Here is a 21,899-nt window from a genome sequence, read left to right on the forward strand (position 1 = left end):
AATGCAGTGAGTCTGCTGCAATTTGTGGCGAGCCTCGCTATTTTAATGGCCTCACTCTGCGTTTCCACCTCGCCTCAGGGAACAGGCGAGGAGGAAAATGGCAAGTGAACCAGATTAGTTGAATACCCTGATGGCGAGCTATCGGCACTTCTATGTGCCGATAGCTCACCTTCAGAGCATTGAATAATGCTCTATGCATGGCATAGTATATTATCAGAGAGTAGTAAATAGTTACACCTGCCTAAAAAAATGCTTAAATCCAACTTATTATTATTATCATTATTATTATTATCATCTTTTATTTATATGATGTAGCATGAATCTGCAACGCCATATACAGCAGTCAATCATACAACAAATTACATAGGTAAACACTGATATTTTAACCCCTTGAGTGCTATGCCTGTAAATTTTCCACAGCGGGCTGTCCCGGAAAATTTCCGGGCATACCACTTTTCATTATGTGCGCGCCAGTGGTGCCTCCAGTAGAGCACCACTGGCACACTACCTTTAGGGGTCCCCCCGTCACCCCCTCCCCCTCCTGTTGCCTCCCACCCCCTCCGCTCCAGCAATCTACCTGGAGCGCTCCTGCCAGGGGAGGGGAGCGGAGGTGAGGAAGGGGGGAGCGGTGGCTTCCTAGATTCTGTGGTAGTTTTTTCTGGGGCAGGACAAACCTGCCCTAGTAGGCTTGTCCTGCCCCAGCAAATCCCACCACTCAAGGGGTTAAAGAAAGTTGTTTTACATATATACATTGCTTAAATTGCATGATTATATACAAAGGGGAGTGGACCCTGTCTAGTAAGAGCCTACAATCTAGGAGATAGGCAGACACAGAGGAGGGGATGGGTGTAGAGATGTGGAAAGGTAGGAGTAGAGGGTTATTCTTATTGAAGAGTTTAGTTATAAGTTGAATCCACACTTGAATAACCTGGTGATCTTGTGGCGAACCAATACAATGTAATGATATAGCCTGTCTGGGTACACAACTACACAATCTGCCATACAATGACATATATAGTTACAGGATTAATATACCTACATGACATCTAATGTCCCATCAATCCATACACACAGTCAATGAAATAATGAATTGGGGGTACAGACTATACAGTGTTCATTGTGATCCTTTGCAGATTGCATGATTGGTCAGTGTGTCATATGTTGTAGATCCAGCTTTAAGATCATGTCTAAATAAAGACTTGGGGTTTGAAGACTAGTCTTGCTGGACAATGTTAGGACATTCCAGAGGTTGGAGGGGGCAAGGCCGAAATCCAGAAGACAAGAGAGGAAGAAGAAAGAAGATGCAGTCATTAGCAAAGAGTACAGGAGGGAGTATTGTCTTTTCATACTCCTGACATACATATAGTTTTACCGTACTTGACAGATGCCAACAGAAAAAAATGTAGTCATAGGGGTCTAATGGTGGCACTGTCACTGCTATGGGCAGTGCTCTTCTACATATTGCCAGCATCCTTGATTCCTTGGTGTTTGGGGTGGAGTCAGCACAGGAGAGTTTAGAATTATACTATCTGTTTTTTTCTGATCCCTATTTGTATGAGTTTTTGGAAGACTCTTATATACTTGCAGCAGGTGAATTTGATGATATATTTGTAATTCTATACAATCTGTCTATTTTAGACTAATATCATTGCTTAAACAGCGCCAGGGCCCTGGTCTGTTTTGACCCTTGTAGTCCATTCAGTCCTTCATTTCAGTTTAGAACCATGTTTTGGGCCCGGGGTTTGGAGGTCATTCTAGTTGATTCGCTCCCCCATGGGTTCGCACAGGGGAGTGAAGTTTTGCTTCGCATAACCATTTATGCACATGTGCATTCTCTGTAGGCAAATGGGTGGCGGCTGGCACGGGTCGTGTCTATGGGAAGGCACAGTGTTCCATGGGCGTCCCCATGAAAACACTTGGCATTCCCATGGGAATTCGGGTGGGAAGAGGTGTGCCAGGGGCAGACGGCAGATGTCACATGACATCAGCCATCCCATGGAAGGGCCGTAAATATAAGTCAGCCTATTTGCGTGGCCTAAAGAAATCATCCATTGAATGATTTTGGGCAAACGTGCAAGGCTGCGATTGTATGTTTAGGCAAAACATCCATTCACATGCCTGCGGGGAAAATTGCCATGCAAGTGTGGGGCGGCCATTCGTGCAGCTGGCGGGTGGCGTTTAGTTGGCTCGTAAAGCTGCTTTTCAAGTCAACCAGAATTACCTCCTCGTGGTATTCTTCTTCACTATCCACCCTGTATCTTGTCTTTAAAACATGCAATTAGTAGCTACAATTTTAGCATACATTTTACAGAAAGGCAAATTAAGGCAGGCACAAAAAAATTCAACAAAGCCACGTACAATATATCATAGAACGACAAAGAAGAAAACTATAACGATTTATGCAGCATGTCTAGTGGATGGAGATTAATTTAGATTACATTAAGGGAAAAAGGCCTGTCACCTCTGTACTCTAAGGGGGAGCACCCTTACACTCTATTACATATCCTGTAAGTGCCACAGATGGATACATACAGACGGTTGGCAGTCAGGATGCTGGCTATTAGAATACTGACGCCGTCAAGCAGCATAACTCTTCCCATCCTCCTGAAGCCCTTCCTTCTAATGCCTAAAACTAACACCCACACTCCTCCACCTAACACCCCCCCCCCCCCCACAGCCTTATCCTAATTTTCATTCTTAGTGTCTAATTCCCCATCCCAGCAGCATAACCATAAATTGCCCCCCTGCTTGGCGTAACTCTAGCGCTCACAGGTATACTTACCTTTGGTATTCCAGCAGTCAGGATTGCAGCACCAGAATTCTAATTGATGTCGAAATTCGTGATGCCGGTCTCCCAATGGTAGATGGGATGCCAGCGTCAATATAGTTAATGCCAGCATACTGACTGCCATTTCATAATGATGGAAGAGGGGATAGTTGAGGGTTTCCATATTGTAATGACATTTTGTCTATTTATCTATGACAATAGGTAATGCAGACTTCGATTGTTGGCCAAAGGTAGCTCCAGTTTTGTAGGTGGTAAATAAAGAAGTGAGCCCATATCTGAAGTTAGCACAGAGATTGGGGAAAGGAAGTATGGAATAGAGAGAAAACATGTCCTCTAAGAACGTAAGGCTCATTCAAAGCCAATAGGAGGCATGGACGTATGGCAACATTTTGTCTAAAGCATGAGGAGACACATTTCTGGGTGGCAGGGCAAAACCAAAATATAATGGAGGGTTAGCATCCTATACTTTTATATATCTGAGACACCTGAGGCAAGCAGGCTATGCAGAGACAGAAGCCGATTAAGGGACTAGAGGAAATCTGTCAAAGGATAACCACAGACAAGAGTGCATTCCAACTCCACCCAGGGCTTCAAATGTGGAGGGGAACAATTAGGGTAATTTATTTGTTGTTAAAAGTGTATTCACACAGTTTTGTGAGCTTGAGATCATCATAAAGGCTAGACACAAAAAGCTACAAAAAGCATGCCACTGCTTGTTGTTTGTTAGCACTTTTTTGATTCTTTTAATGTACTGTACCCCTATGAAACTCAATATGTAATGGCCGTAGCACAATCTCTCCACAATCGGTGAACATACTGCACAATCTCCTAATAAAGAATTCCTTCTTTGTGAATGTGTCTTACAAAAAAAACCCCAAGCAATAGCATTACCATTATAATCCATAAACTTTATCCAGCTAAGAAAAATATTTCAGCATGGATATTAATCACAATCAGATAATCCAAGACCTACATTATATTTGCATTTTCAGTTTTGTTATTCTTGGATCAGCTACACTGAATCCACATTGAATTTTAGTCTTCTCTCTACCTGCATCTCCGCCACATAAGTCTCTCTCTCTACAATAAAAGAAGTGTCTGTAACACATTACTGTAGTTATAAAGTATGCATGCGTGATTTCATGTGACCATGTTTAGTACTGTATTTCACTTCTGTTCTCTAATGCAAACTTGTAATGTTTTAGTAGACACATGGGAAGAAAAGAAACAGCTGCTGTTTTTTTTTCACTAGGAGAATATGTTTCTCAAATGTTATACTTGTGAAGATGTTCTACAGACTTGTACATTACCATATGGGAACAGACAGTTAAACATGGAAGAGCCTTAATAGAAATAGTTAAACAGATGTGGATGCTTAAGATACATCCTGCCTTTATCACACATGCATACAATGGCTATTGGTTATGTTACCTTTTCACTAGGACCTATTCATTAAACTGGTATCAACTGTACATCTTGCAAGATAAGGACTTAGTGAAACATATGGTATCCAGTATAGAAGGCAAATATATTAAGAAATCATTGTTTCACAAATTGCAATGTGGCTTTTATTATTTATGTGATTAGTTCACTCTGATTCTATGGAAGAAGATGAACGTATAGAGGTCAATGCAGAGTTGAACAAGGTCCGTCATTCTTCTTCTTGTATTATGCGTACAGAGCTAAATGCACATATTCACCTGCATGCAGAGCTTTGATGCATGAACTGTCTCTATCTGTGTGCTTGCTTTAGCCCTTTGAGTGCCAAGGGAATTTGTCAAAATAGGTGTGAAGATTGGCAAGCAAACCTTTTTATTCATCATAATGACCTGTATTGTAAGAAATATAATATTTTTTTACACAACTTTTTTCAATTGAATTTATATAACAAATGTGAGCGACACTGGCATTTTTAGCGGATATTTTGGACATCTTTTACAGAGATGTTGGCACTGAAAGGGTTATCATAATCAGGGAAAACTTGTAAACATCCCGATTTCTGGTGCTCAAGATACAGTACAGTACTTACTAAAAAACAAGTTACAGCCAATTCTCACTATGGGCAGGATTCTCTAAACTAAAAATGCAGTAAAAATCCTGTTATCAGGGTTTTTACCGCATTATGGGATGCTCTAAAGATCTCCCGCTGGGTTACTGAGATGGGGGGCATCAACTCTACAATTATTATTGTGGATCAACCCTACAATAATGTTGCTTTTTTAAATAACAATGTCTTTCTTGTATTTACCTTAATGGCCAGTATCCAATGGCCGGGATCGCGGCTGGCAGCGAATCCTGTGTAGGATTTGCTGCACTTTCGCCGCAATTCTCGGCTGCAGGCAGGGAGATGGAAGCCTCCTTGCCTGCACCGGACACTGTGGGGGTGAAGGAGGGCTGGCAGGGACACAGGGAGAGCCCCCCTAAAGCTGGCAGGTCTCACTGGTCCCGATCCTGCATATGTAATGATCAGAACCAATGTGTAAAATGTGGCGAATGTGTAAAAAATGTGGCGAATGTGTAAAAAAATGGTACTTATGTAATATCTGGGCTTCCGTTTTTCTTATGAGACCGCGTCCCCTCGCTGGGCTCGCTGCGCTCGCCACGCTTCGGGCACGGTGGCTCGTTGCGCTCGCCACACTATATAAAATCTACTCCATGCGTAGTTGGATAGTAGGGGTATGAAAAAATGGGGTGCATTTAACATGGGAGCCCAGATAATACATAAGTACCCCATTTAAATATATTCATGTGCTGCAAGCACATGAATAGAAATAGCATGCCCCTTCACAGAAAAAAAAATCAGATTTCTTGACACCAAAAAATAAGAAAAAACACTTTATTTGAAAAGATCACATTCCAGTTCACCTAAAAAAGATGACGAATGTAAAACGGAGAATCATGGCGAAAATCAATGGTGAAAGCAGTTCTCCATTTGAGCATTGAATACACTCTCGGCGAATTCCACTAAAACCCCCATTGAAAACCACCGGCGAATTGCGGCGAATCGTATACGGCGAATCGCCAGACATTCGCTGTTCATTTGCAGTGAATTGGCTCCATTGAATAGGCCGAATTGTTTTTTCTGACAGAAAATTTGCTGTTACCCCGGCGAATTGCCAGATTCGCTGTAAAATATGGCGAATCTGAGGCATTGAATACTGCCCAATATAGTAATGAATTAATAGATTTAGCACTAGTACGGTGTGGATGGCTTGGGTGTGGTATAGCTCAGAGACTCAGTCAACAGCAAATAGTTGACATACACAAGGTCAGCATTGACACAAGCAAAAGGTTGATATGGAAAAGGTTGACATAAAAAGATGGACATGAGTTTTTCCCTTTTTTTTACGCCCAGTGTACTGCTTCGCTTGCCATGTTTCCACCCACTGTACTGTTCTTAATCAGTCCACATGGACAGTAAAGTATGAAAAATTCTAAATCAAAATTGTGAAAAAACTCTTGTGCATGTTGACCTTTTGATGTTGACCTATTGAACATTGACCTAGACATTGTCTGTCAGCCATCCAGATACATGATGGCTTTAGGTTTGCTTGAGGTTGCTGAACCAATAAGAGAACAAGAAAGGGGTTAATGGTTGTTCAAAAGGACTGGTAGTGCGCAAAAATCTTTCCTTCATTTCCACATCGCTAATATGGGCATGCAACGTGCTTAGAATACAGCTCCGAGAACTGTGGTCGGAAGGTGTGCAAGGCTTGGAATCTATTCTTGCAATATTTATTATAAGCCATGAAACGGAATTCATGCATTCCTTTTAAAACGTTAAACAACACATTTAAAATCACTTGTCCTGTTCAGTCCTCCAAGGTTCAGCACTGTTTTCTATTATTTTAAACATTACAGTCTGCTGCCCTCGTCATTGGGTGACCTAATGTGTTTGTCAAGAGCACCAAGGGTTATTTGGCACCTATAATTTATAAATTATAGTGCCACGTATACCTTAGTTTGATTTTTCTCACTAACTTTTGACCTTACCTTGTTACCTACATGAATTTTGATATTGCCTTCCTCACTGGCTGTAAATGTGGAAGATAAAGGGGTGCCAATTATTAAAATTAACTTTGGCACATTCTGGTTGCTTTTTTTTTACCAGTGAATGTGCTGTCTGCTGCTCTTCTTATGGTGTTCCCATAGGTAAGATGCATATGATCAGTGCTAGAGCAAGACCTTTTACACCTGAACAGAAGGCAGGTCCAAGATGATGTCATTCCCTGAGAATCCCTGCACTACCCATTTCACTAGGATTTGTTAGTAGGTGCCCAATTCTTCTCTTAGAGGACTCTCAAACATTTGAAAATCCCTTGTATATACTGAAACAGTGGGCAAGTCTGATGCTGCTTCTTGATATCAGTGATAGGCCGGTAGTCTGGCACTGTGCTGTGGTGTCATAGAGCAATGCAAAACTATGATCATAATCAGTGGCGCTCAGGGGGGGGCAGGTACTTTTTAACCAGGCCTGGGTCTCCCGGGTCCCGCTCCCAACTCCCACATTGCAGAGAGCCGGGCAGTTAGTGAGAGAGGACAGTCTGCCTATCCTCTATCCCTGTGTGTAATCACACCCACACCCCAAATTCTGCACCCCGCTGCCTGCCTGTCTGGAAAAAAAAAAGATTTTCTTCATAGTGGTGTGGCCACACCCCTAGTGGTTATGCCCCCTTCTTGTGGCCACTCCCCCTCCTTTTTACCAGGGCCCGGCCGACCGACCAGCGCCCCTTATCTCACTACAAAGAAGCCAAAGCCAGAAGCTTTACCACACTGATGTGGTTTCAAAACTGTGTTCCTAGGCACCCTGGTGTGCCACAAGGCTATTGCAGGGGTTCCTCGGCGGTCTGGGACCAAATCTAATTTTTTATGGTCAGAGTGACAGGCAAAACCAGTGCTAGTGGCTGCCAATCACAAAGCATGTTTACAATCAAAATTGTACAACAACATATAACTGACCCTAAGAATGACAGGTAGGCACAGATAACTTTTATCCCAGGGGTGCTATGAAGAGAATACTGGTACTCTAGGATGCTGTGACTCAAGAAAGTTTGGGAACCTTTGGCATATACACTTAGAACTGAAGAGGCATCTCTGGGTTGTAATGTGGCATTCACATGTGGGCAAAGTTCAGCAAGAGTGTGTAGACACAACTGTGGTCTATGAAGAGTTGGATATGAGAGTATATACTGTACACCTGTAACCAGTGTGCACTTACTGTGATGCTTAGTAGCAAACCAGGCATGCATATAGAAAAAATGTATGACAAGATGAATACAATTGGCATATGGGCGAATGTACAATACATTTGCCTGATTTGCTTTCAGTTCTGCATGAGGCCCTCAGTTTGAACTTATGATTTTAGGGAAGTAGCTGAAATGTAATTTAGCTGCTCAGTAAGTAAAAATATACAAATAATGTGCTTTCCATTCCCACAATCTGATGAAATACAGAGCCACAAACCTAAGTGATGTGTTTATACAAATTTCCAAAGCATTACAGCGAATTCCCAAAAAGTAGTTCCATGTCCAACTTTTAGCTGTGGTGAAAAGCATATTAGTGTACTAAATCTTTAGTAGCCATAGAAAATATGTACTGTATAAACATTATATACAAAACACCAGAAGGAAAAGCCAAAAACAGAAAAAAGGGTGAATAGAATACTGGAAGCATCTTAAGATAACAGCTTTCAATGTGTTCATTGAAGTAAGGATGATAGCAGCTGCATTTTATAACAGACTATGGGGCAGATGGATTTAGCCTTAACAAGATATAAATTCCAGGGTGTTAAAGAGAGATAAACATCCAGCCAATCACCTACTAACTGCCATGTTACAGGCTGTGTTTGAAAAAAGTCAGTTAGGAGGTGATTGGCTGGATGTTTATCTCTCTTTATCACCCTTGCATTTATCTCTTGTTAAGGCTTAATACATCTTCCCCAATCGCAGATATATTTACATTGTGTCAACTAGCTGTATAGTAGCTACTTTACCATCTAATTTAAAAATGGTTTGATGATGAGTTGGGTGCATGATAGATGTCCTTTCCATTAATAAAATGATATTATTTATGCCCATATGCTGAGTTGTAGGCATGGCAAGTTGTGTGCATGTCTGCAATAGTAGCATATGCATCTGGTTTATTCGATGCACATAAAAGATACATTTACACCAATGTTTTAAAACATTTGGTCTTCTGCTAAACTCTGAATTTGCTATTATGTTTGACTAAAATGGGACACTTTGGGATACCCTATTGTGCTGTTGCTAGATCCAGGAGCATCCATGCATGCTCTCCTGCCAGATTCACTAAGCTTCAAAAGTTATAAAATGGAGAGTGATAAACAGACAGCCAATCAGCTCATACCTGCCATGTCACAGGCTGGGTTTGAAAAAATGTCAAACAGGAGCTGATTGGTTGGTTGTTTATCTCTACCCATTTTATCACTTTTGAAACTTAGTGCACCTGGCCTCTATTTAGTAGGTGGAAGTTGGAGGATGGGTCCTGTTTTCTGAGTGGGAGTGTGGCACTTGGCTGTTACATTGTTGCCAAATATCATACTACTAGCACTGATGAATACAGGAGATCAGGGTAATTTGACCTACAGTAGCCCCCTTGTAACACTTCTCCCCTGCCTGCTATTATTGGCTTCTAGGTAGCAGCACAGTGGGACATTGTGCATGGAGAGTGTTGGGGAGTATTTTTTTTTCCATTGGGTGAAGAAGAGACCTCTCAGGTTAGTAAATATTAGACAGAGGTTGATAGCATCAATCAGGTGTCACATTCATTCTCTATGCTGACCATTCCCTTAGGATTAATTCAGTCCTTTAAGATCAAATTTCATATCAAAGCCCCAACCAAAATCATTGTTGTGGATTTCTTAAAAAGAGAGAGCGCCTCCAAACGTCATTACCCTCATTTAAATAAAAGGTATAATTGGCTGGAGGTATTAGATCCTTAGAGATAGGGATTCTTTGTTTCCAGATCTCTTCCTTGCTATCACTTATGTATATAGCAATGTATTAATCTATGAAGCCTAGGCTCTGAAATGTGGTCATCTTCAATCCTGCACACCACATTTGTCTATCTATGATGTATTTCGGCAGGGATTTCGATTTCCCTTCACCACAATAATGAGAGAATAGTTTTATTGTATATGACACACAAATGTAAATCACTGCCAAAAAAATATTCTCTGATTTGTGATGAGAAGCCTTGGATGGAAATTCAAAGAAGAAAGCCTTGCTTTGAATGTAAACCTAGTTCTTTGCAAGACCTGTTGACCTAAGCAAGTCTGCCTCCCCGGTTCTCCGCACACTTGTGTGTGTTCACAGAATTTCTTCCAGCAGCCTGGGACCGAATCTGAAACACATAATTCTCTTTGTATCAAGAGTTATCACAGCTGTAACATACTGACCCATTGCCAGAGGAATCACAGATGTGTCTTCTTCCCTCCGGGTAAAGCATAAACTAAGAAATAAGGTTGGAGGGAGATTTTCATAAGAATCTGACCAAGCTATAGTTTTGGACAATGTAGCTTTCACCTGGGATAGCCTCTGGCCTCCCTCCAGCCCAAGTACATTAGTGTGTCTTTTCAGACCCATATTATTTTTTGTCTTTTATTTCATATATATTGATGGCTTCTCCTTGTTAAAATGTTTGATTGGAAAACCATATGAATTGGCATTCACAAGCTTAATAATGGTCAGAGTCCTGTTTCAGTAGCATCCATGGAATAATGTTAAAAACTGCAACCTTTATGGCAGATTCAATTTACAATCGACTGTATTAAAAAAATATATATTCCAAGACTTGAACAATAAAATAGCCATAGAGTTGGCCCATCTATTGCATTTTTGGCAAAATATGGGCAGTAAATAAGGCGCACCTGAATAAATATGTTAGCAAATGGATAAGTGGCACCTATATAAACAAAAGCAATTTCAAAGGAACAACTAAAGGGTGAAATGTAATAGGATGAGACATTCAGAAAGTGAGAGATTTGGTAAGAACTCTCCAGTTTTTTTAAAGCAGCAATCATTTACATTTCAAAATCACACTGGTTTTGCAGTGTAAATGATTGCCGCTTCAAAAAAACTGGAGATTTCTTACCAAATATCTCACTTTCTGAATCTCTCATCCTATTAAATTTCACCCAATGATTGCATATATGATGACATAGAACATAATAATATCTTCATGGGAACATAGCAGTATATATGACCATTTGCGGCAATAAGTACTGTAGGAATCACCACAAAGACTTTGGGGAAAATTTAATATTATGAGAGATTCAGAAAGTGAGAGATTTAGTAAGAAATCTCCAATGTTTTTTAAAAGCAGCAACCATTTACATTGCCAGTTTGATTATGAAGTGTAAATGATTGCCATTTAAAAAAAAAAAAAAATTCCCGCATTGGGTGAGTACCTTTGGACTTAGTGTATGCTTGGTCTTCAGTACTTAAAAAAAAAGAAAAAGAAAAAGGAGGTTACAACTGGTGTTTCTAACAATTCCTTGTTGTCCACCTCTTTAGCCTCCACTTCAGGATTACTGTTTGTACTGTACATATACTGAATCGAAAATAGGTTTCTGTTAAAGAGAAGGTGAAAGTTTGCAATAGTTTCATTTAAAGTTGGTATTTTGGAGTTTCAGAAAGATTACAACAAAGCCTTTTAGCCACCTGCCTACTAAATTAGGCAGTTGCCCTCCTCATTACTTGAAGGTTGGGTCGATAGACATTGTTAAGAACACCACTGCTAACACTACCACTATTCACCACTCCAATCAGCAATGACTAACTATACACTGGTGATTTATGCCATCTCCACCACGTGATTTATAGAGGTACACAGAGTAAAAGTGAAGGAGTCTAGAACTCCAAGACCAACGGCAGCACAATAGTAAGAACCCAAGTGTTCAAGGGACATGGGCCCTGATTCACGAAGGCTCGCTAAGCCAGGCGAGCGAATGCTCACCCCCTGCCAATGCGCGATCATCCCTGCCGCAATGCAAATGGATGTTTAGCATAAACATGCACAGTCCGCTAAACATCGGGTGAGGCCGAAGTCGCAACATTGTGGATCAACATGAATCAGGCCCATGGTTTCTACTTTGGGGCATGCTCTCTGCATATAATTTTGAGCATCTCTATAATGTATACAGATGGTTTCTCTGGCTCTCGAACCATGGGACCAATTCAGATACTTGTAAATTGCATTCCAGAATGTGATTACATATTGAACCTTTATTTGCTTCTATAGTGGTGCACACAAAATTCCAAGATCTGCAGTGATGTTGGCAATGCCATGTTTGGCAAATGTTATTCTCCCCATTGCTTCTGCACAGACACATTTGCTTTGTTTGCCTCAGGACTAGTGCCACAGACTATTTTGATTGACTGGACTATTTGAATGACTAAGTCATATATTGAGATTACCATTTAAATGCAGTTCTAATAACATGGAAAATGTATGTGTAAAAAGTGTCTTTTTTATGTAACATGGACAACAAGTTCTGTATCATGAGTCATGTTGTACAATTACAATATGTAATGGATGATTGCAGAGGGGATGTATCCAAGCGCAGCCTTAGCCTATTGTCCTCCTGATAATTGCTGTGTGCAGCTGTGTTGACAGTAAGTGTGTCAGATTCCCCAGGGTGACGTTTTTGCTATGTGTACACTCTTGTATGAGGTGAAGAAGTTTGTCTCATTATTCTTTAAAACTTGAGTTTAAATAAATCTGTATGATTTGTGTCATGTTTTAAAGAAGAAAAATGTGTGGAAAGTGCTCGTTCCTTTTCTGTTGGACTATGGGAATGGAAGAAGGTAAAAAACAGGTACTGGGCTGAGGACATAACATGGAGTTGAAAAGGGAAATGTATCAAACATTGGAGAAAGGTAAAGTGGTGAGAGATAATGTATCAACCAATCAGATCCTTAATGTCATTGTAGAACAAAACATGTAACATGACAGGGGTTGATTGGTTGATACTTTATCACTTTCTAAGGTTTAGTACATCTCCCCCCATAAATAGAGCTAGAGACGTGAAGACATGACTAAACCAGGGGTAGCCAACTCCAATCTTCGAGAGCTACCAACAGTTAACATTTTCCAGGTCTCCTCACAGAATCACAAGTGAAGTCATTATCTCTACCTGTGGATCTTTTGTAATTTGGCAGTGAGTAAAGAGTGCACCTGCTAGGTGGTCTGGAAAACATGAACTGTTGGTAGCTCTCGAGGACTGGAGTTGGCTACCACTGATCTAAGCTAAGATGACATGAAATGGACATTTGGCAAGACGAAGACGCTATGAGACAAACATAGTACTTTATTATTATAGAACTGTTAGGAGGACGCTATGCAGTTGTAGCTGGAAGAACTAGTGGTTATGTTATATTTTACTTGATGACTTATTTTAGTGTTAGAAAGATACAGCTAGGGTGCACTGTGCTCACCTTTTTGTCAGTTGTGTTTAGGCGCTGCCTTGTCTTAAGAGTAACCCAAACCCTTTTTGTTCATATACAATGTTTGGAGAATGGTCAGGCAGCGCTTATGTCCATTCTCCAAACATTATTTTAGTGTTAGCTGAAGACTACAAGTTCTGCAACATTTAGGTTTTCAGAGCTTCATAAATGGCATAATCACCAAGTTTTCATAATGTACATTGTATGAGTATAGGTGTATGCACTAATTCTTTAAATAACACATGAGATATTATAGTAAATATAAGTGCTAATTATCAAAGTGTGAAAAACAAAAGTGAGTTCACTTTAACTACACATCGTTAACCTCCTGGTTATTTAACCTAAATACTCAGCACTGGTCTCAATGTCGGATTCCGGACATCCTTTACATAAGGGAAATCTTATGTGCAGCCGTCAACTTAGCACCCGTGATGTATCACATTCAATACAGTGCGGGGTGCGGCGATCGGTGGGCGGGGTCTGTTGAGCGCGGTGCGGCAGGAAGAATTCTATACAAAAGACTGGGGGCCGCTGATTGGCTGACAGAGCTCTCTCAGCCAATCAGTGGCCCCCAGTATTTTGGCCTAATGTATGGAGGCCTTTAGATCATATGTAATGAATAGGAATAGAATTATAAGAATCACTGTTCAGATATAAATACACAGTAATACATACATATCTTTTTGACAGTTAATCTCATTTATAGAAAAGGGTAATCTTTCTGGAATTTATATTTATATACTGCGGAGATCACATAATAGTGAGTACTATTTCCAGTGTCCTATAAAGCAGTTTATATGGATGAACATTTCAGTATATGGATAAATGCATAATGTCTAAAATAAAATGAGATTAGATTGCACACAATTCTCCATATATTAGCCCTACAACTTTTTACACAGCTGCCCTCAAGGATTATTGTCCGGAGAATAAATTGGGTAGTCGACAATATGCAAAACTGCATTTATAATAAAAGACTCAGACACAAGACAGATACATAGCGAAGTTGTAATTCACCAATTCTTTCTTCTCTATACACATCTGTACATTTTTAAGTAAAACAGTAGGGTGATCGAGGTGCAAAAGACAGAAGAGCAGCTCTAATATATTCCAAGCTTGATCAAACAAACAAGAAAGTAACACAATAACTTACATTTTTAGGATATATTGAAGTGCTATCTGTAGAAGGTTTCTCTTTTGGAGTGTCTCTCTTCTTTTTCTTTTATTTCTCATAATTTCCTCATGGATTTATTCATGTCTGTAAACGAAAAAGAAGAAAAGGCCATGGCCCTGATTCTGGTTGGCTCTCAAAACAATGTTAGTTCCCTGCTTTTCCCACCGGCCACGCAAAACGCCTGCCCCCCCCCCCCCCCCACTCCCCGAAAATCCCAGCAGCACTGTGAATGGATGTTTTACATAAACTTCAATTTGCGTGCGGGCCCGAAATCATTCGATGGTTGCCGATATATTTGTATCCTAATACAAATAAGTTTATAAATAAATATATGCAGACACTAAATAAAAATTCCAACTTACATCAGATATCCTTAATTTATCTTGAAATCCTGATTTTAACAAGTTTGGCGCTAGATATCTCCAGAGACTAAAGGGGAATTCCAGCCAAACTGCCTGTGTAGACCAAGGTCCTTCAGGAGCTCTGCTTAAGCTAAGACAACAGACCTCAAGTATTTCATGCGTTATGTAATTTGGATTTAGGTCTTAAGGAAGTTAAGTGGAAACATGATACACCTCCAGGTGCGTTTCCTTCCTCCACATCATTGTTACAAAAGTATATTTTCAAAATGAAATAAACCTCAAAGATTTGCAATAGATTTACATATAAAAACTCATCTTTCATTGTTATTACTTAAATTGATGCACCTGCTAATGCTGATCATACTTTGTCACATCTGGACTTTCTTGCTCTGTTGGACATTTTTGATTGAGAAATATTTAACAACTTCATTACTTCCAAGAAATATAACTCAAATTACAAATATGAAATATAAAAATATAGATATGATATATATATATATATATATATATATATATATATATATATATATATATATATATATATATATATATAATTGTTTGGGTAGTCTTTTCTAAATAATCTTATCCTTATTACTAAAGTATTAAGAAAAAAAACAGATTTCACAGATCGGCCGTACTTTATCCATTTATCTAAGTCTGTTTCCATTCAAGTTAGAGTTATTGTTATTCCAAAAGGAATTCAGTTTATGTTGAATTATTTTGCTATAATTGCACTCAGGACTGCAAATTAGCAAATTATAACTGTCAGAGATAACTATCTTGGAAAGCTTGAGGGAACTTTTGGATGTCTTTGGCTCTGTCTGCTTTTTTATACTTCTCTGCATTAATTATTTTCATAAGGGGCCTATTCATTATCTGGGTCTGGGTAGCCTACGATAACTATGATAACTACGACAACTCCTCATGCAGGTTGTTGGCTACATAGCCAAAATTGACCTGCGTGCACAGGCAATGGGGGAGGGGCATTAACAATGTGTGGGAGCACGCATCATAAATGACATTGAGTATACACACTAGACCAGAAATGCTTACAGAGCACACAGTGAAAAAGGGGCATGGCTCACGGTTGGGGCATTCTCCCTCCAGCATTGACCATGCCCCTTTTCGGGCACGCGCTCAGTCCTGATACCCCCCAACTGAAATGTTGGGAGGAATGCAGCACTGAGGTCATGAGTTCAATTGACAGTCATGGCTGTGGGGTTTACATGTTTTCCCTGTGTTTATTAATGACCCTATTATGTACAGTATCAGAATCAGAATCAGCTTTATTGGCCAGGTATACTTGCGTATACTAGAAATTGGATTTGGATTGCTGTGCAACAGCCAGTTAGGTAACAGTTAAACAATGACAGTACAGCTATCAGCTATACATAACACATACAGGTATAGGCTAGATGTGCCCTGGGGATTATAGATGCAGGGAACATATATTCGCTGAGCTGCACAGCGCCTAGGCAGCAATCGGCGGCGCTACTGGTCACCGCAATAGCCAGGCAGGCAACAGTACAAGCAGAGACAGTAAAGTTATCACACAGGGAACACATACCCTCCTAGCTACACAGTGCCTAGGCAGCCATCAGTGGCACCACTGGTCATTGCAGCAGCCAGATAGGTAACAATATAAGCAGAGACAGTAGAATTATCACATAGGGAACACATACCAACTGAGCTGCACAGTGCCTAGGCAGCCATCAGTGGCGCCACTGGTCATTGCAGCAGCCAGGTAGGTAACAATATATGCAGAGACAGTACAGTTATCACAAAGGGAACACATACCGGCCAAGCTACACAGTACCTAGGCAGCTATCAGTGGCACCACTGGTCATTGCAGCAGCCAGGTAAGTAACAATATATGCAGAGACAGTACAGTTATCACACAGGGAGCATATACCGCTGAGCTGCACAGTGCCTAGGCAGCCATCAGTGGCGCCACTGATCGTTGCGACAGCCAGGTAGGTAACAATATATGCAGAGACAGTACAGTTATCACATAGAGAACACATACTCGCTGAGCTGCACAGTGCCTAGGCAGCCATCAGTGGCGCCACTGATCGTTGCGATAGCCAGGTAGGTAACAATATATGCAGAGACAGTACAGTTATCACACAAGGCGCATATACCCTCTGAGCTGCAGAGGGCCTAGGCAGCCATCAGTGGCGCCACTGATCGTTGCTACAGCCAAGTAGGTAGGGGTTAAGCAGAGACAGTACAGTTGTGCAGTGTACTAGACAGGGGAGACACAGGGGTACATATGGCTGAGTGTGTTCATGTAATAGGGAACATAGATTGTAAGCTCAACTGGATTTGTATACTGCTTGAGTCTCTGCTATTTCTATAAATATTTATATAGTATAATAAAATTATATTTCAGACAATATACAGGATTATTATTTGAGTGTTACCTATTTAAATAAAGAGAAACAAGGTGAAAAAATTATTTCTAATATTCAAGAGTTCAGGTTTTGTTGTTTTATGTTCAAAACTATAAAAAAATCATATATCCAATGGAGCTACTTCTGGTCCTAGAGGAAAGTAAACACTTAAGCAGAAAACGCTGCTGGGATGATCCCAGTGTGAGTTGGCTGAGCAAGGTCCAGACTTTCATTGACCAGATTATATGGTTTATTATTACACCACAAGACTCCCAAGAACACACACACAATGAGACCCCATGATAACATTCTACTGTGCGTGTGTGTTGTTGCAGTATGTTCTCTCTTTTCTTTGCATGCATGAATATACAATGTACATGTTCCGTGATGTCTACTTCCGAACTTTTGATATCCGGCAATGAGCTAGAAAGTATCTCAGGCATCACATTCCCTGCAGTGTTCATTGCAAAACCTTGTAAGTCCTTCCTAGCTTTGACATTTACACATAATATATGTTTCTCTTGGGGCTCCAGGAAGCACATTTCTGACTATAGCATTAAATAGGCATTTAAATTGATTAGGAAGTGTATTACTCCTGTGGTGGTCTTCACACCAGCTTACTGTCTAACACAATGAAAGAAAGACAACAAATGTTCTGTCTCTATGTAGCTATTAGATTATAATGTCATCTATCTATTAGAGATGAGCAAAATTGTGATAAAAGCTTTCACTTAAGGAATTTATGATGCAGCAAACTGCGCACAGGATTTTAATTTTTTTCCATTTTATCCTGTGATATAATCTTTGTAAGTATTTTTTGGCATTGTGGCCACTATTTTAGTCAGGTTTAGCTGCTTTGTGTGGCTATAAGGGATATTAGGGGTGAGATTTAATAGGATGAGAGATTCAGAAAGTGAAAGATTTGGTAAGAAATCTCCAGGTTTTTTTTTTTAAAGCGGCAATCATTTACGTTGCAATACCAGTTTGATTTTGCAGTGTAAATGATTGCCGCTTTTTAAAAAAAAATGGAGATTTCTTACCGAATCTCTCACTTCCTGAATCTCTCATCCTGTAAAATCTCACCCTAGCTTTCAAGGCTGTACAAGAGTCTTGATAAATATACATGAGTCAGAATTCTGACCTTCACCTCATAGCTATGATTTAGGCTATAATGTCCAAGTTTGTGCAATTAACTAGTGACCAATCAGAGTCTATCTATTATTTTCTAGAAAGTACTAGATAAATAACAAGTGGAATCTGATTGGTTGCTATGGACAACATCTGCACTTCTGAAATCCCGCACTTTAGTAAATATACCCTCTTGGACTTAGAGTAAAGGTGAGTTGCAATGTATCTTCTAATTTCATCCTTATTATTAGGACTGATATGAAGCAGCGCCATACTGTATACTGGTCTGCGGACACCTTCAATGGAAGTCAATGGAAAACAAATAATTGTCTATATAAATGAGTTTTGATAGTAGTTTTTCAATATAAAACCTTTTTTCGTTGTTGAATAAAGTACTTTTCAAAAAGGTAACTCCAACTATGTAAGACGATTATAGAAAGAGAATGGTCTGTCTATATATTATGTTTGGACCTTAAGTCCCAGGGATCATTTCAATAAATGTGTGTCACCAGTAAAAAGAACCCCGCAGAGAAGAAAAAAAAATCCCTCATTAACTATATAGTCACTAAAGGACCAATATGATGAAATGTAAGATTTTAATATCCTCTCTGGGAGTGTGGAATAGAGAAATGTTGGCAGCCGTGGAGTCAGAATGAGATGGAGGGCTATGTGGGTGGGCTTGCAGCCTTGCACAAATTTCAAATAGACCTTGTCTGCTTTGTCCTTTCACTGGAGGTAAAAGTGTGTGATGTCCATTGCTCATTTTTATTTTAATGTATTCACTCATAGCGGTATTGCTGAAGTATTTTCAGTTACATAATTATAATGATGCTGGAATTGTTTATCTTTGTATTCTGAAAAGGAAATGAAAAGTTAAACAATGAAACCACCTGCAGCCAAGGATTACATATATTTGATACTGGCTGCTTTTTTTTTTTTTAAGAACGCCGTTAATGGTTTCTTCCCTTCAAACTTCAAGAAAAGTTATAACTTGGGCGCTATTGAGGTAGAAGCTGTCACGGGGTAGACAGCCCATAAGCTTCAGCAATGAGAAATCTAAAATATATAAACAGCAATAATAATGGGATAATAATAATAGTCTATATACTATAGTACTATATTACATAAAAAACACACGTTTAAAATATAATTATGAGAAATCTTGCCTCCTAATAAGTGTACATTTCATGATATAATAACAATCCAGCAGTAAATATTCAGATTTCAGGACCCAGTGTTAGCAGAAATGGTGTTGCCAGTCAATGGTAACCCAGGATGGAGGGTGTGAATGTGTCATTTGCTATCTTCGCCCGAACACCCTAAATTTCACTCTGGACCAGAACATTGCAGATGACCCTGTGGATTTGCCTGCCTGCCATACTGTATACCATCTGCATGTTGCAGAGGACTCTGGGCATACCATATCCATGCTGGTTACACCATTATTGTTAACACTAGAAACAAGAGTGTTTCATAATATATCAGACTATATACTGCTTGATTGTCCATTATTATATATAATGAAATATGAACTTATTAGGAGCCCATATTGTTCATATTTTAATTGTTTTTATTTTAATTGATTTAACCCTCCATGACATTATGTCAAAGGAATTCTTGACAGACGGGATTACTGTCCTCATTTAACATTTTAGAAGGTATTGCAGTATTATTAGTAGATGTTATTTTATGTACTTAAGCTGACTAATACATTTTTTTATTATTATCCATTTACTATCAGCGCTTGTTTTTCATACCAACTTCATGTAAATACCTGGGATTATTTAATGACAGAGTGCAAGCAACGGTACTTGTTTCCTAGCACGGCCACAATCGCGGGCATCGGGTGTCATTTTTAGTGGTCTGCGACGCGACCGACGCGATGCCCCTGATTTTTCCATTGAAATGCATTGAAAAAAGTCAAAATCGCGTCGGTCGCATCGTATGCCGCTAAAAATGGCTTAAATGGTCCAGACGCGATGCCCCCGATTTCCCCATAGGGAACAATGTTAAATGCCTCAATTTACCCGCGATGCCCCCGATTTCCCATAGGAAGCCAATTTTAAATGGCTCAATTTACCCAAATCATCATAGGGAACAATGGTAAATGGGCCAGAAAACCCAAAAAACACCCCTGAACAGTGAAATGTCCTCCCAAAAGTAGTTTACGCCACCCCACGATCAACACGAACCCGAAGCGTGGCGAGCGGCGGTGGTACGCGTCCTCCGACCTTTTCATACCCCCACTATCCACGTTGGCGTGGAGTTGAGAATAGAATAGTGTGGCGAGCGAAGCGAGCCACCGAGCCCGAAGCGTGGCGAGCGCAGCGAGCCCCGCGAGGGGACGCGGATATCTTCACAGGTAAACGCGTCCGCTTGCCACGCTTCGGGCTCGGTGGCTCGCTGCGCTCGCCACACTATTCTATTCTCAACTCCACGCTGACGTGGATAGTGGGGGTATGAAAAGGTCGGAGGACGCGTACCGCCGCCCCTCGCGGGCTCGCTGCGCTCGCCACGCTTCGGGTTCGCGTTGATCGTGGAGTGGCGTCAACTACTTTTGGGGGGACATTTCACTGTTCAGGGGTGTTTTTTGGGTTTTCTGGCCCATTTACCATTGTTCCCTAAGATGATTTGGGTAAATTGAGCCATTTAACATTGATTCCTATGGGAAATCGGGGGCATCGCGGGTAAATTGAGGCATTTAACATTGTTCCCTATGGAGAAATCGCGGGCATCGCGTCGGTACCATCGCACCCGATTTTTTAGTGCATGCGATGGCCGCGATGCCCCCGATTTTTCCTCACGATGCCCACGATCATGATCGTTGTGGCCGTGCTAGGAAACAAGTACCCAAACAACAAAATGTATGTAGTTACCTTACAACACATGAGACATTTGCTTCCATTTTCTATCATGCAATCACTGTTGAATACTGCCTCTCATTCTCTGAATAAAATATTGTTAAACAAAAAAGTCCCAAAATTACTTTCCCTACTCTGCCAAAATGAACATATAGAAACTTTCACATTTTGAGTTCTCTTTGACTATCACGAAAGCTATAACACCCTTTGGATCTCTAGTGAAGCTGGTGGAGGCTTAATGGTATTATTTCCATGCAAGCCATGCCAGTCCTCACACTTGACATCGAATTCCCACACAATTCATTCAGACCTCCCAACATGCCCTTATATGACACTCATCTCCCTACACCAGGGGTTCCCAAACTTTTTTGAATCACGGCACCCTAGAGCATCAAAATGTTTTCAAGGCACCCCTAGGCCAAATGTTTCTTATTGAGAAATTCAGGAAAAAGGGGCAGGATTTGCTCCTGTTTCTCCACATATTTGGAACCACTGCCCTACACACTTCAGACAAACCTACTTGCTTTTCATATTCCTCTTAGGCCAACCTACATTATAGTCCACATGTCACTAAGACCTTCCCACATGTCATTCCGACCTCTGCTACTCACTCAGTGACCAAAAAGAATTCGGCATAATAATTTAATGTGCTTAAAAATCGACCATTGGGAGCTATTTGGCTGGCGCACCATATATCGTATGCAATGGGTTTTAAAACTTGTTGTTA

General features: G+C 40.4%; 1 protein-coding gene across 2 annotated transcripts in view; it reads left to right on the top strand.

The window, feature by feature from the left end:
• The window catches only part of BMPER (BMP binding endothelial regulator), a 207,164-nt gene that overhangs the window by 170,730 nt on the left and 14,535 nt on the right, over positions 1–21,899 (top strand). Inside the window, exon 14 of one of the 2 annotated variants that reach the window (XR_014474987.1) lies at positions 18,413–18,521. The exons of the other annotated variant lie outside the window; for it this stretch is intronic. The gene's annotated coding sequence lies outside the window, so the exon portion shown is untranslated. The remainder of the gene's footprint in view (positions 1–18,412; positions 18,522–21,899) is intronic. 2 annotated transcript variants of the gene reach the window in all.

Source organism: Crinia signifera, chromosome 5 (genome assembly GCF_055691185.1).
Source record: "Crinia signifera chromosome 5, ASM5569118v1, whole genome shotgun sequence".
Taxonomy (NCBI): domain Eukaryota; kingdom Metazoa; phylum Chordata; class Amphibia; order Anura; family Myobatrachidae; genus Crinia; species Crinia signifera.